The following is a 12,642-nucleotide window of genomic DNA, read 5'->3' on the forward strand; positions in this document are numbered from 1 at the left end:
AGGTGTAGACCTTACAGTGAAATGCTTACTTACAAGCCCCTAACCGACAGTGCAGTTAAAATCACAGAGTCTTCCGGTACTGCTGGTGCTCTCATGCATGTTTCAGTGTTATTTGCCTCAAAGCGAGCATAGAAGTAGTTTAGCTCGTCCGGTAGACTCGTGTCACTGGGCAGCTCTCGGCTGTGCATCCCTTTGTAGTCTGTAATGGTTTGCAGTCCCTGCCACATCCGACTACCATCAGGGTTGGTGTAGTACTACTCGTTCTTGGTCCTGTATTGACGCTTTACTTGTTTGATGGTTCGTCGGAGGGCATAGCGGGATTTCTTATAAGCTTCCGGGTTAGAGTCCCGCTCCTTGAAAGCGGCAGCTCTAGCCTTTAGCTCAGTGCGGATGCTGCCTTTAATCCATGGTTTCTGGTTGGGGTATGTACTGTACGTACGGTCACTGTGGGAACGACATCATCGATGCACTTATTGATGAAGCCAATGACAGATGTGGTGTACTCCTCAATGCCATTGGAGGAATCGCGGAAAATGTTCCAGTCTGTGCTAGCAAAACAGTCCTGTAGCTTAGCATCTGCTTCATCTGACCACTTTTTTATTGATCTAGTCAGTGGTGCTTCCTGCTTTAATTTTTAAGGTTTTCATCAAGGATCTGCATTAAGGTTTTCATCAAGGATCTCTCTGTACTTTGCTCCGTTCATTTTTCCCTCAAACCTGACTAGTCTCCCAGTCCCTGCTGCTGAAAAACATCCCCACAACATGATGCTGCCACCACCATGCTTCATCGTAAGGATGGTGCCAGGTTTCCTCCAGACGTGATGCTTGGCATTCATGCCAAAGAGTTCAATCTTTGTTTCATCAAACCAGAGAATCTTGTTTCTCATGGTTCGAGAGTCCTTTAGGTGCCTTTTGGCAAACTACAAGCAGGCTGTCATGTGCCTTTTACTGAGGAGTGGCTTCGGTCTGGCCACTCTACCATAAACACTTGATTGGTGGAGTGCTGCAGAGATGGTTGTCCTTCTGTGATTTTCTCCCATCTCCTCAGAGGAACTCTGGAGCTCTGTCAGAGTGTCCATTGGGTTCTTGGGCACCTCCCTTTCCAAGGACCTTCTCCCCCGATTGCTCAGTTTGGCATGGTGGCCAGCTCTAGGAAGAGTATTGGTGGTTCCAAACTTCTTCCATTTAAGAATGATGGAGGCCACTGTGTTCTTGGGGACATTCAATGCTTCAGAATTGTTTTTGTACCCAGACCTGTGCCTCGACACAATCCTGTCTCTGAGCTCTACGGACAATTCTTTCAACCTCATGGTTTGGTTTTTGCTCTGACATGCACTGTCAACTGCGGGACCTTATATAGACAGGTGTGTGCCTTTCCAAATCATGTCCAATTAATTGAATTTACCACAGGTGGACTTGTAAAACCATCTTAAGGATGATCAACGAAGACAAGACGCACCTGAGTTCAATTTCAAGTCTCACAGCAAAGGGTCTGAATACTTATGTAAATCAGCCATTTCTGTTTTTGATTTATAATATGTTAGCAAAAATAGATTGATGAGGATTTAAAAAAAATGTAATCCATTTTAGAATGGAAAGGGGTCTGAATACTTTCCGAATGCACTGTATACAGTGGCGATTTGAGCATTTTAGCAACAAAAAAAATACAAATACTGGGATGCATGCCAGCAAAGCCACAACACTAAACAATATATTAATTGCACTATAACGGGGACAAACAGTGCCCATAAACTGTCAGGGCCTACATAAAGCTGTCCCAACATCAGTCCCAACATCTTACCACTGCTACACCTGGCTATCAGCGGAGCCTTGTCTGGCAGCGAAACAGTTCATTCAGCCTCATTTACTGCCTTTTAAAATCACATAGCGTATATGCCTGACTTACTTAAACAAATGTGGTTTCTAATGACAATTGATATGTACAAACTATGGCATAAGGGGACAACAAGCGGATAAGAGGCAATCCGTGATTTCGATTAAGACATTAATGAGCAATCTAGGACGGACGTAGTCAATATAACTTTTTGTTTAGCACTTTTGAAATGCAGCTGCTCAGAATTCAGAACATGGGCCATTCTTACAGTGTTCTCCCTGTACACCAAGTCAGAACCGTAGGATACATAAAGGGGGCATATAAGCAGACAATGAAAGCTCTTACAAAATTTGATGATTACATTTCTCTAAAACAGGTTATAGGCTACATGTGCACCACCAAGTCAGAACATTAGCAAAATGAAGAGTAAATATACTTTGGTATAATTTGGTAAATATACCAAATTATTAGGGTGAGGCACATGGGCTACTAACAGCTTGCTACACAATATACACTTAGTATTACTTTCTTAGCTATAGTATACGTATCTCCCTGGCATATTACATAATTTATGCAGCAGCATACAATACATTTTTGTACTCACCATGTTATGCTGTGATCACTTGAACAGGAAGGTGGCACGGCAGTCCTTCGTTGTCAAATTATTTCATCAAAGTCTGGCATTCTCTGGATTTATGGTGCTTTCAAGACAACTGGGAACTCTGAAAAAAACAAGTTCAACTCATGATGACGTCATTGATCTTCAGGTCATAGCTCTAGAAAGAGACCAAAGCTCCCGATTTACAGTTCCGAGTTGGATGACCGCTCAAAACGTATTTCCCAGCTGTCGGAATTCCCAGTTGTCTTGAACTCACTGATGTCATGTTTTTGCAGTTCCGAAGCACAAATCATGCTTCATTGAAAGTACGGACAATGTTGAATGTTTATCATTTTATACTTGGAAAATAGACACTTAATCCCAGATTTGGGAACACAACAGCCACTCCACTGAATAGCAGGTTTGTGATTGCTGTGCAATGCTTGCAGTTAGCCACTCACGGATTCCTTCCAAACCACTCATTGTTGAATTTGAGATTTCCAACTTGTTGTGTAATGTTTATGTCCAATTGCCGATGAGCACCGATACGTTTCATCTACAATTTCTCTTCATTATTTCTCTTCATATGACAAGGATTAAGATTTTAAAAGTATGATGTTGACATGATCAGTCCAATCCAAGCTACTGTAGATATAACGAGATTTGACATCATTTTATCTGTGACCAATGACCTTTAGCCTTCTTGGATGGGCACTTCTAATGTAACTCTATGGCAGCACCCAAGGGGCTAGAATTTCCGAGGTCTCTCCTTCGACTTGGAGGTGACGTACTGTCCCCACGAGTGACAGAACACTGAGCTAATCATGGTGCAACTAGAGAACATTACCAACACCTACACTCCATATTTTCTGGTGGCTGGCCTACTACCACAGAAAGCACTGAGCTAGGCTGAAACACCTGCATTTTGGAGCTGCCTTACTCAGGAAAACAAAAAAGAGACCATGTTTGTATGCGGCTTTAGTAACTAAATTATTTTTTATTTTTTGGTATTGTTTGCAAACTGATATGTGACCAATATTAATGCCAAAATAACATGCAAAACAGGTAAGCCCCCCCATTTTTCTAAAGATGTGGGGCTCAAGATAGGACAAAATAAGGATTTTAGTCTCCTGACTGCTAAAACAAGATTTTAGTTTCCTTTTTTTCTGAAAAGAGAGTTTAGCTTCTCTTTCAAAGGAAGGCCAGGCTTTGATTAATCTCCGAGCCAAGAAACACAACTGTGAGTAGAAGAGCCACAAACACATACATACACACACACACACACATGTAGCCACACACACACACATGCACTCACACACAAAAATGCACGCACGCACACACACACATGCACGCACATACACAATCACACAGACACACACATGCACAGACACACACACACAGCCCCAAACTCTGAGCCGGCAGGGCGATAAGGGTAGGGGAAGTATGTGGGTGTGAAATAGCTGTGGTGTGGGATTTTCTGGATTCACACAATTTACTCTGTTTTTTCTAAATGCAGGTCCTGCTTTCTATTACAGTCTAAACTGATGGGAATCTGTGGACGCTGTATTCACCCACGCAGCATCCTGCCATTCTTTACTTAATGCAGCACAGATATCATCCCACACACACACACATTGAACAAGCAAAACAAACCCACATGAAACACAGAAACAGATATGTTCAGTATACACCCACATACACATTAAACACATATAATGCATGTTGAAGGATCTTAAACAAACACAGATTCTCTACACATATGCTCAACACATGTTTACACAGACACACACACACACACACACACACACACCATGCCTGACAGAGATCTCTGGGTGATGTTGAACACAGAAGCATTAGCAGAGTAACGTACAGTACTGCATTCACCCAGAGTAGTGCTGTATTCTGGGGTCCTTCAGTGGATCAGAGGGAGTAGGATGATGTTGTCCTGAGACACTGATCTGAAGTCATGTTTCCATTTCCCCCCTTGATTTAATGTCAGGATATTGGGAGCCATCTATTAGTAAGGATGATGGCCTGACAAGGCTGCCTTTGTCCATAATTAATGCAGACGTGATAAGCGTGCCATGGAACATGGACGGACTATACATCAATAATGGGGGTAATGGACCCTGTAAGGCAGAATTATTAAGCACAGCACAAGAGGCCCTTGTGTCAAATTAATAGCACTTATGTTTAGAGGAGTGATTTGTTTGCTTTTCACGCATTAGACAGTATAGTCCAGTGGTTCCTAACTGCGGGGCGTGAGGGGTAGGCAGGGGAGAAGCGGGGGGGATTTTATCTAGTTATGGTTTTGGAGCAGTAACTCGACAAACCAGGAACAGTATTATTGGTACTATAATGGTCATAGCAGGGCCTAATCCTGATATGACTATACAGGCCACTAAACTGTGATTGATTGTGTTTTTGTTTATCTGTTTAAAGCAGAGGGCCCTGGTATCGCATGTCCCTAATAGAGGCCGATTACTGCTAGAAATATGATGCTGCATAAATTAGGCTCGTTGATGTTCCTCTTCCACTGAATTCACGTCATAATGCTCTGGTAATTGAATTTGGTGCATTAGCTGTTGTTTATGAGAAACGGACTGGTGGGCTAGGAGTCTTTTAGAAGTAGACAACAAAAACAGATGACAGTACATTGAGGATTTGTTAAAACTGGCTTCTATAGAAAATGTATATATTTAAGGTTCTTTGACTTGAAGACTTATTTATTATTCATATTTATTTAGGCCTATTTCACAATAGGGTTAACTGAGCCTGAGATTACCAACACTTAACATGATGGTGTTACAGTAGGCTATAGACTAAGAGGTCCTACCTTCACTGTAGACTTTGTTCTAATGCGTTAAGCCAAGTCTAAGTGCAGCGGCCCATTGCCATCGTTTACAGGTAGGGAATGTAGGCCTATAGGCATGAATAGAAATTGATTGAGCAACCACTGACATGACATACTTTATTAATTAATGAGCTATACTTTTTAGGCTACACTTTTGGCTTAGATTAGAATATATTATATAAATGCTGTTTTATGGTTGCTCCCATAACTGTGTTCTCTGGGGTCTTCTATGTGCTAATGTGAAGTCATACACTCTCTTAATGGGACCCATTGCAGACCACACTGACAGAGCCATTGATTTTTAATGAGGCGAGATCTGTTGCCACCCCCTTTTAATGGTTAAAGTAGATTACAATAGATGTGTACCAATCCCTTTAATACACTTTCTGCGTTAGAATTAAAAACAACTAGGGCAAATCTTTTTTCAAGTAATTATTTACCAATTGTGATGTGAAGTACTGATTCTGTAACTCTATGAGGGGTTTCCACTGATGTAATAGAATATTCTTTACACACAAATTCACAGTTAGAAAATTAGAAAACAACCCTGTAAAATGTAATGACTAAAGAATGTAATCATGTCAACAATGCTTTAAATGACAAAATAGAGATTCAAGCATGAAAAAGACTTGATTTGTCTGTTTTACAAAGTGTCGAACGAGGCCAACAATGACTATGTATTTTAGTCCTGGCTCCTGGCTCCTGGCATGTCTACAGCAGCCACAGATAACTCGTTTCGCAGTCCTCCAAACTCTCTTTAGCAACTCTTTCTTCTTGGGAGATTTGCGAAGGTCACCTAAAAGATAAGATGAAGTATTTTAGTATTCATCTCCAAATCCTCTACACTCGTTGGAGAGCGTGTACATGTGATTTGTTGGCCCACCTGTTTTGTTTGGAGGCTTGGTTTCTCCTGAGCTTTCAATTCTGTCTGTCCTAGTTTCAATGAGGCTGGAAAGTCTGCTGCACACTGTAAACAGACAAATATCACCACAGTTGTAGCTCACTAAACCGCATCTATGTGACTTACAGACTGTAGTTGTATTCATATAATAATAATAATAATAATATATGCCATTTAGTAGAAGGTTTTAACGAAGACATTTTACATTTGGGTGGTCCCGGGAATCAAACCCACAACGCAGGCGGTGCAAGCGCCATTCTCTACCAACCCGAACCATTCAGGATGACATAGAGCTTACCCTTCTCCACATACAAGTGCATTTCTAGTATTTTGGTGGCCCTAAGCGAGATCTGGTTGGGGCGCCCCCCACCTCAACATTGAAGTGATACTCCTCTTTTCCCCCCTTTTCTCCCCTTTATTTATACAGGTCTTTTCTCATTGAGATAACATCCCCTTTCCAAGAGAGACCTGGTCCAATAGCAGCAGAGAGAACAACGTTTCAGACAAAACAACTTACATACACTAAAACAACATTAAACAAAACTATAAACACACATACAGTACAACAATTACATATTACCTTAAAAACACAAACGTCTTGGCTAAAAACAGCTGGCCTAAAACCAATTACACTCTGATATTGATATAAACATCAATCAAGTGTTTAAACTCAACCAACGAAACTAGATCATCACATTTTAAAATGTTCAGGAGAGAATTCCAGGACCACGGAGCTAAGTAACTAAAACTATTTCTACCATGACCTGTTCTAATTTTTGGTACTGTTAGAAGCAAATCAGAATGGGACCGTAATTGATATTTATCTACTGACCTGACTAAAAAAGAACAGAGATAAAATGGCATTTTACCCAATATGGCCTTATAAATCAGTGTATACCAGTGTTTAAGCCTACATAAGGTCAATGACGACCAGCCAACAGAGCTGTAGAGATCACAATGATGTGTTAGACATTTCTGATTTGTAATGAACCTGAGGGCTGCATGATACACTGAATCAAGTGCTCTCAGGGTAGTGGCTGAGGCCTGCATATATATATATATTTATTGCTTGCAGGGGACTGGATGTGATGGTTGGGGCGGGGCAGACACAGACACCTGGATAGCAAGTTGGTGTTTTGTGCCGTTCTGATTCTGTCATAGCCGTGGGCCGCTCTCCCAATTAGATTTCCACCAGCCTTCTGTGGTGCATGTGTCTATGTGTGGGTGTGAGTACATATAATTACTATTTGTACTTTATTATTATTTTTTTTTCTCTTAGCATTTTATTATTATTATGTATTTGTATATTTTAAATTAGTGTAGATTATTATTTTGGGGTAGAAATGTTTCTGTATGTGTGTGTGTGTGTGTGTGTGTATGTATATATATATATATATATATATATATATATATATATATATGTGTGTGTATGTCTGTAATTCTTTTGTATTTTTTTTAAATAATACTTTTTTTGATACGTTTAACTTAGCGAAATCCTTGTTCCAATCTCCTAACCCACAATATGTAAATGTACTGCTGTCTATGTCGGTTACTGATGGTTTATGTTTAGACCGACATTGCTTAGCAATATAATCTTACGGTGCTCTATCTTATCTCAAGGATTGACCCAAGATGACGCTTAAGTGCGCAATATGTTTAAGTTGCAACTAATTCTGTTTAGGTTTAATAGATGCTAATTGAACACTTTATTCGCGGGAGCCTCCTCAGTTCATATGTTAGGAGAAGTTCTAGGATAGTGAGAGGTGAACGTATAGTTGGGATTTTATTTTTGTTTTACCTCTTGTTCGAGGTCGCGCCGTGAATTCTTGGCATCGGCCAGACAATGTGTTTTATTCTTTTTACTTGTTTATTTTTTCCTATTTGTGTATGCATGTTAAAGGTGGGTTGATGGGGGGTTAAATGTTGGGGAAAGTAGGGGGACAGGGTGGAGAGTAAAGGTGCTTACCTTTTTATTGAGTTACATGTTATGCAGGTCACCATAGGAACGACAAACGAGAGGAGGACGGGGCTTACATTCACTTCCTGGTATGTCAAGGGTTTAAACGAACCAATTAATAGAGGCAAGGTCCTAGCCCACTTGAAAGCACTCTCGTCTGATATTAGATTTTTGCAAGAAACCCATCTGAAAAACAATTCTCATAGCAGACTTAAATGTAGGTGGGTAGGGCTAGTGTATCACTCTAACTTCTCTGCCAAAACGAGATGCACAACGATTCTGGTACGGAAAGGAATTCCCTTTCTACATAAAACCACTATTGTATATAAAGAGGGTCGTTATGTGATCGTAATAGGAGAGATTCACTCTACTTCTGTAATTCTACTAAATATCTATGGGCCAAACATTGATAACCCCTCTTTTTTCAAAAGAGTCCTTGCCCTGATTCCAGATATCTCCCATACTAATTTGGTCATTGGAGGGGACCTTAACTGTGTGCTAGACCAATATTTGGATAGATCCTCTACCCGGTGTAGCCCTACCTCCTATTCAAGTAAATTCTTGAATACCTACATAAATAATTCTAACTTATTTGATATATGGAGGATCTCTAACCCTACGGGTAGGGAGTACTCCTTTTACTCTCATGTTCACAATGTTTACACTCGAATTGACTAAGGTCAATGACGACCAGCCAACAGCGCTGTAGAGATCACAATGATGTGTTAGACATTTCTGATTTGTAATGAACCTGAGGGCTGCATGATACACTGAATCAAGTGCTCTCAGGGTAGTGTCTGAGGCCTGCATATATATATATATATATATATATATATATATACACAGTGGGGCAAAAAAGTATTTAGTCAGCCACCAATTGTGCAAGTTCTCTCACTTAAAAAGATGAGAGAGGCCTGTAATTTTCATCATAGGTACCCTTCAACTATGACAGACAAAATGAGGGAAAAACATCCAGAAAATCACATTGTAGGATTTTTAATGAATTTATTTGCAAATTATGGTGGAAAATAAGTATTTACAACCATCCGCCATTACACATTGTGTACGATTTGATAGATAATTTATAAACCAATCTAGAGCATGTGTCACGCCCTGACCTTAGAGAGACGTTTTATTAGGTCAGGGTGTGTTGTGGGGTGGGCATTCTATTTTTAGTTTTCTAGGTTTCTTTATTTCTATGTTTTGGCCGGGTATGGTTCTCAATCAGGGACAGCTGTCTATTGTTGTCTCTGATTGGGAATCATACTTAGGTAGCCCTTTTTCCCTCCTTTCAGTGTGGGTAGTTAACTTTGTTTGTGGCACTTTGCCCTGTAAGCTTCGTTTTGTACTGTTTATTGTTTTTGTTGGCGACATGATCAAATAAAGGAAAATGTACGCTCACCACGCTGCACCTTGGTCTACTTCCCATGACGATCGTGACAGCATGACCAGTATTTCCACCACCTTTGCACTAACACAGCATGGTCCACGGTGTCAAAAGCCTTGACAAATCAATAAAAACAGACACACAATGTAACTTCTTATCAAGAGCACAGTGGATGTCATTTAAAACCTTCAATGTTGCTGAAACAGTGCTGTGGCCAGACCTAAAACCTAATTGCATTCCATCTAAGATGCTGTTTTCTTGGAAGTAGACATTTAGCTGCCTACTAACTAAGGACTCCAGTACCTTTGACAGTACAGACAATTTTGATAGGGGTCGATAGTTGTCAAGTAGCGAAGGATCTCCACCTTTCAGGAGAGGCAGTACAAAAGCAGATTTCCATAACTTGGGGATTTCCTTAACATCGAGCGTGAGGTTAAAAATACATGTTATGGGGGAGCAATGATGTCTGCGGCTAGGTGTAGGAGGCGGGGGTCCAGTTCATCAGGGCCAGGGGATTTTTACATTTATTTTTTATTTTTTAGCAGCAGCAGAAAGAAAAATGTGCAGCTTTAAAGCTGATTTCCTACAGTTCTACACATTTTGCCATGGGATGGAGAGAACATGTTGCAGTTTTAAAGCTAATCTCCTGAAATGTTTGACATTTTGCCATGACTTATGCCATGTTCATATGATATCTGAGTGAGAAGGACAAACTAAATCAATGGGGGCCCCCTGGAGGTCAGGAACCCTGGGCACGTGCCTTGCATGCCTGGTCAATACTTTGTGTCTGGTCAATAAAAAGGTTTAGATAGCTGAAAAGACTAATTTACCGAGCAATCTATAAAATGCTATCTGACATGAGCTAATTGAGTGACTGTCAGAACACATTTCAAAGTTGCAAGTTGTGTATTATACTATCCCAGTGGTTCCCAAACTTTTTATAGTCCTGAACCCCTTCAAACATTCAACCTCCAGCTATGTACCCCCTCTAGCACCAGGGTCAGCGCACTCTCAAATGTTGTTTTTTGCCATCATTGTAAGCCTGCCACACACACTATACGATACATTTATTAAGCATAAGAATGAGTGTGAGTTTTTGTCACAACCCGGCTCGTGGGAAGTGACAAAGAGCTCTTATTGGACCAGGGCACAAAAAAATAAAAAATAATAATAATCAATCATTTTGCTCTTTATTTAACCATCTTACATATAAAACTTTATTTGTTTATCGAAATTGTGAATAACTCACCACAGGTTAATGAGAAGGGTGTGCTTGAAAGGATGCACATAACTCTGCAATGTTGGGTTGTATTGGAGAGAGTTTCAGTCTTTTTCCACACACAGTCTGTGCCTGTATTTAGTTTTCATGATAGTGAGGGCCGAGAATCCACTCTCACATAAGTACATGGTTGCAAAGGGCCTCAGTGTCTTAACAGCCCGATTTGCCAAGGCAAAATACTCTGAGCGCAATCAAATCGAGAAATCTGGCAGTGGCTTCTGATTAAATTACATTTTCACAGAACCGCTTGTTGCAATTTTGATGAGGCTCTCTTGTTCAGATATCGGTAAATGGACTGGAGGCAGGGCATGAAAGGGATAATCATCCGTTTCGGGAATGTACCTGTGAATTTCACACCCGACTCACTCAGGTGCTTCGCTATATCACATTTTGCATTGTCTGTAAGCTTGAGTTCATTTGCACACAAAAAAATCAGACAATGATGGAAAGAGCAGTGTGTTGTCCGTGTTAATGCAGACAGAGAATAGTTCCAAATTAGAATAGATCCAACAGCACATTGAATATAGTTGCGGAGAGTCCCTGTAATCCTAGATTCATTCAGGCGAAAAAAAAACATCACCCAGATAGGCCAGTCGTGTGAGAAACTCGTCATCATGCAAGCGGTCAGACAAGTGAAAATGATGGTCAGTGAACTTTAATCTCGTCTCTCAATTTAAAAAAATGTGTCAATACTTTGTCCCTTGATAACCAGCGCACTTCTGTATGTTGTAAAAGCGTTACATGTTCTCTGCCCATATCATTGCGTAGCGCAGAAAATACACAAGAGTTCAGGGGCCTTGCCTTAACAAAGTTAACCATTTTCACTGTAGTGTTCAAAATGTCATTCAAGCTGTCAGGCATTCCCTTGGCAGCAAGATCCTTGTCAAGTGGCGTCAGGAGCAATTGCTTGCACGCGTTACCACTCCACTATGTCTCCCTGTTATGGCTTTTGTGCCATCAGTACAGATACCAACACATCTTGACCACCAAAATCCATTTGATGCCACAAAGCTGTCCAGTACTTTAAAAATATCCTCTCCTGTTGTTCTAGTTTCCAGTGGTTTGCAGAAAAGGATGTCTTCTTTAATTGACCCCCCATAAAAGTAACGGACATATACCAGTAGCTGTGCCACGCCCACCACGTCTGTTGACTCATCCAACTGTAACGCATAGAATTCACTGGCTTATATGCGAAGCAGTAATTGTTTCAAAACATCTCCTGCCATGTCACTGACGCGTCGTGAAACAGTGTTGTTTGATGAATGCACCCCAGTTTGGGAATACATGTACTATCTCATCTACTAACAGTAAGTTGAGACCCAATAAAAATGTATGTACATTTTGGGGGTTGGGGGCCCCGCTTTTGCCTAGAAATGGCACTGTCCCCATGACCTCTGATCCTACAACACCTGCAGGTCTGTTATCGATGGCAGATGGGGTCCAGAAATAGAGTGACTTTTCAGTCACCATACTGGAGACATAGCACAGCTCCTTGTCCTCCAAAAGTGCTCAGAGCATTTCATATGATTCTGTATGTAAATCTGAGCCACTCCATTTAGTATGATATGATACGTTTCATCTGGTATGTTTTCATTTGTGGATGTCTATCATCCATTTCATATCACATGTTACAAATTGCAATTCGTAACTACGAAATGTAATTCGTATGATATGTCATGAATTGCAATTCGTATAATATTTTATGAATGCAATTCATACAATGTGTTACCAATTTTCAAAATGTACAGTATGTTACAAATTTTCAAAATGTATGATATGTTACGAATTCCAATTTGTTGTTGCTAACATTAGGGGACACTCATGGGGACACTA

General features: G+C 40.5%; 1 long non-coding RNA gene across 1 annotated transcript; it reads right to left on the reverse strand.

Moving 5' to 3' along the window:
• Positions 1 to 5,515: 5,515 nt before the first annotated feature.
• LOC112267571 lies at positions 5,516 to 10,213 on the reverse strand. Its single transcript, XR_002956110.2, has 3 exons — positions 9,546 to 10,213; positions 6,169 to 6,252; positions 5,516 to 6,081 (listed from the first exon to the last, which is right to left on the reverse strand). It is a non-coding gene; the product is annotated as an uncharacterized LOC112267571 (long non-coding RNA).
• Between the last annotated feature and the right edge of the window lie 2,429 nt (positions 10,214 to 12,642).

Source organism: Oncorhynchus tshawytscha, linkage group LG14 (assembly GCF_018296145.1).
Source record: "Oncorhynchus tshawytscha isolate Ot180627B linkage group LG14, Otsh_v2.0, whole genome shotgun sequence".
In the NCBI taxonomy this organism is placed as follows: domain Eukaryota; kingdom Metazoa; phylum Chordata; class Actinopteri; order Salmoniformes; family Salmonidae; genus Oncorhynchus; species Oncorhynchus tshawytscha.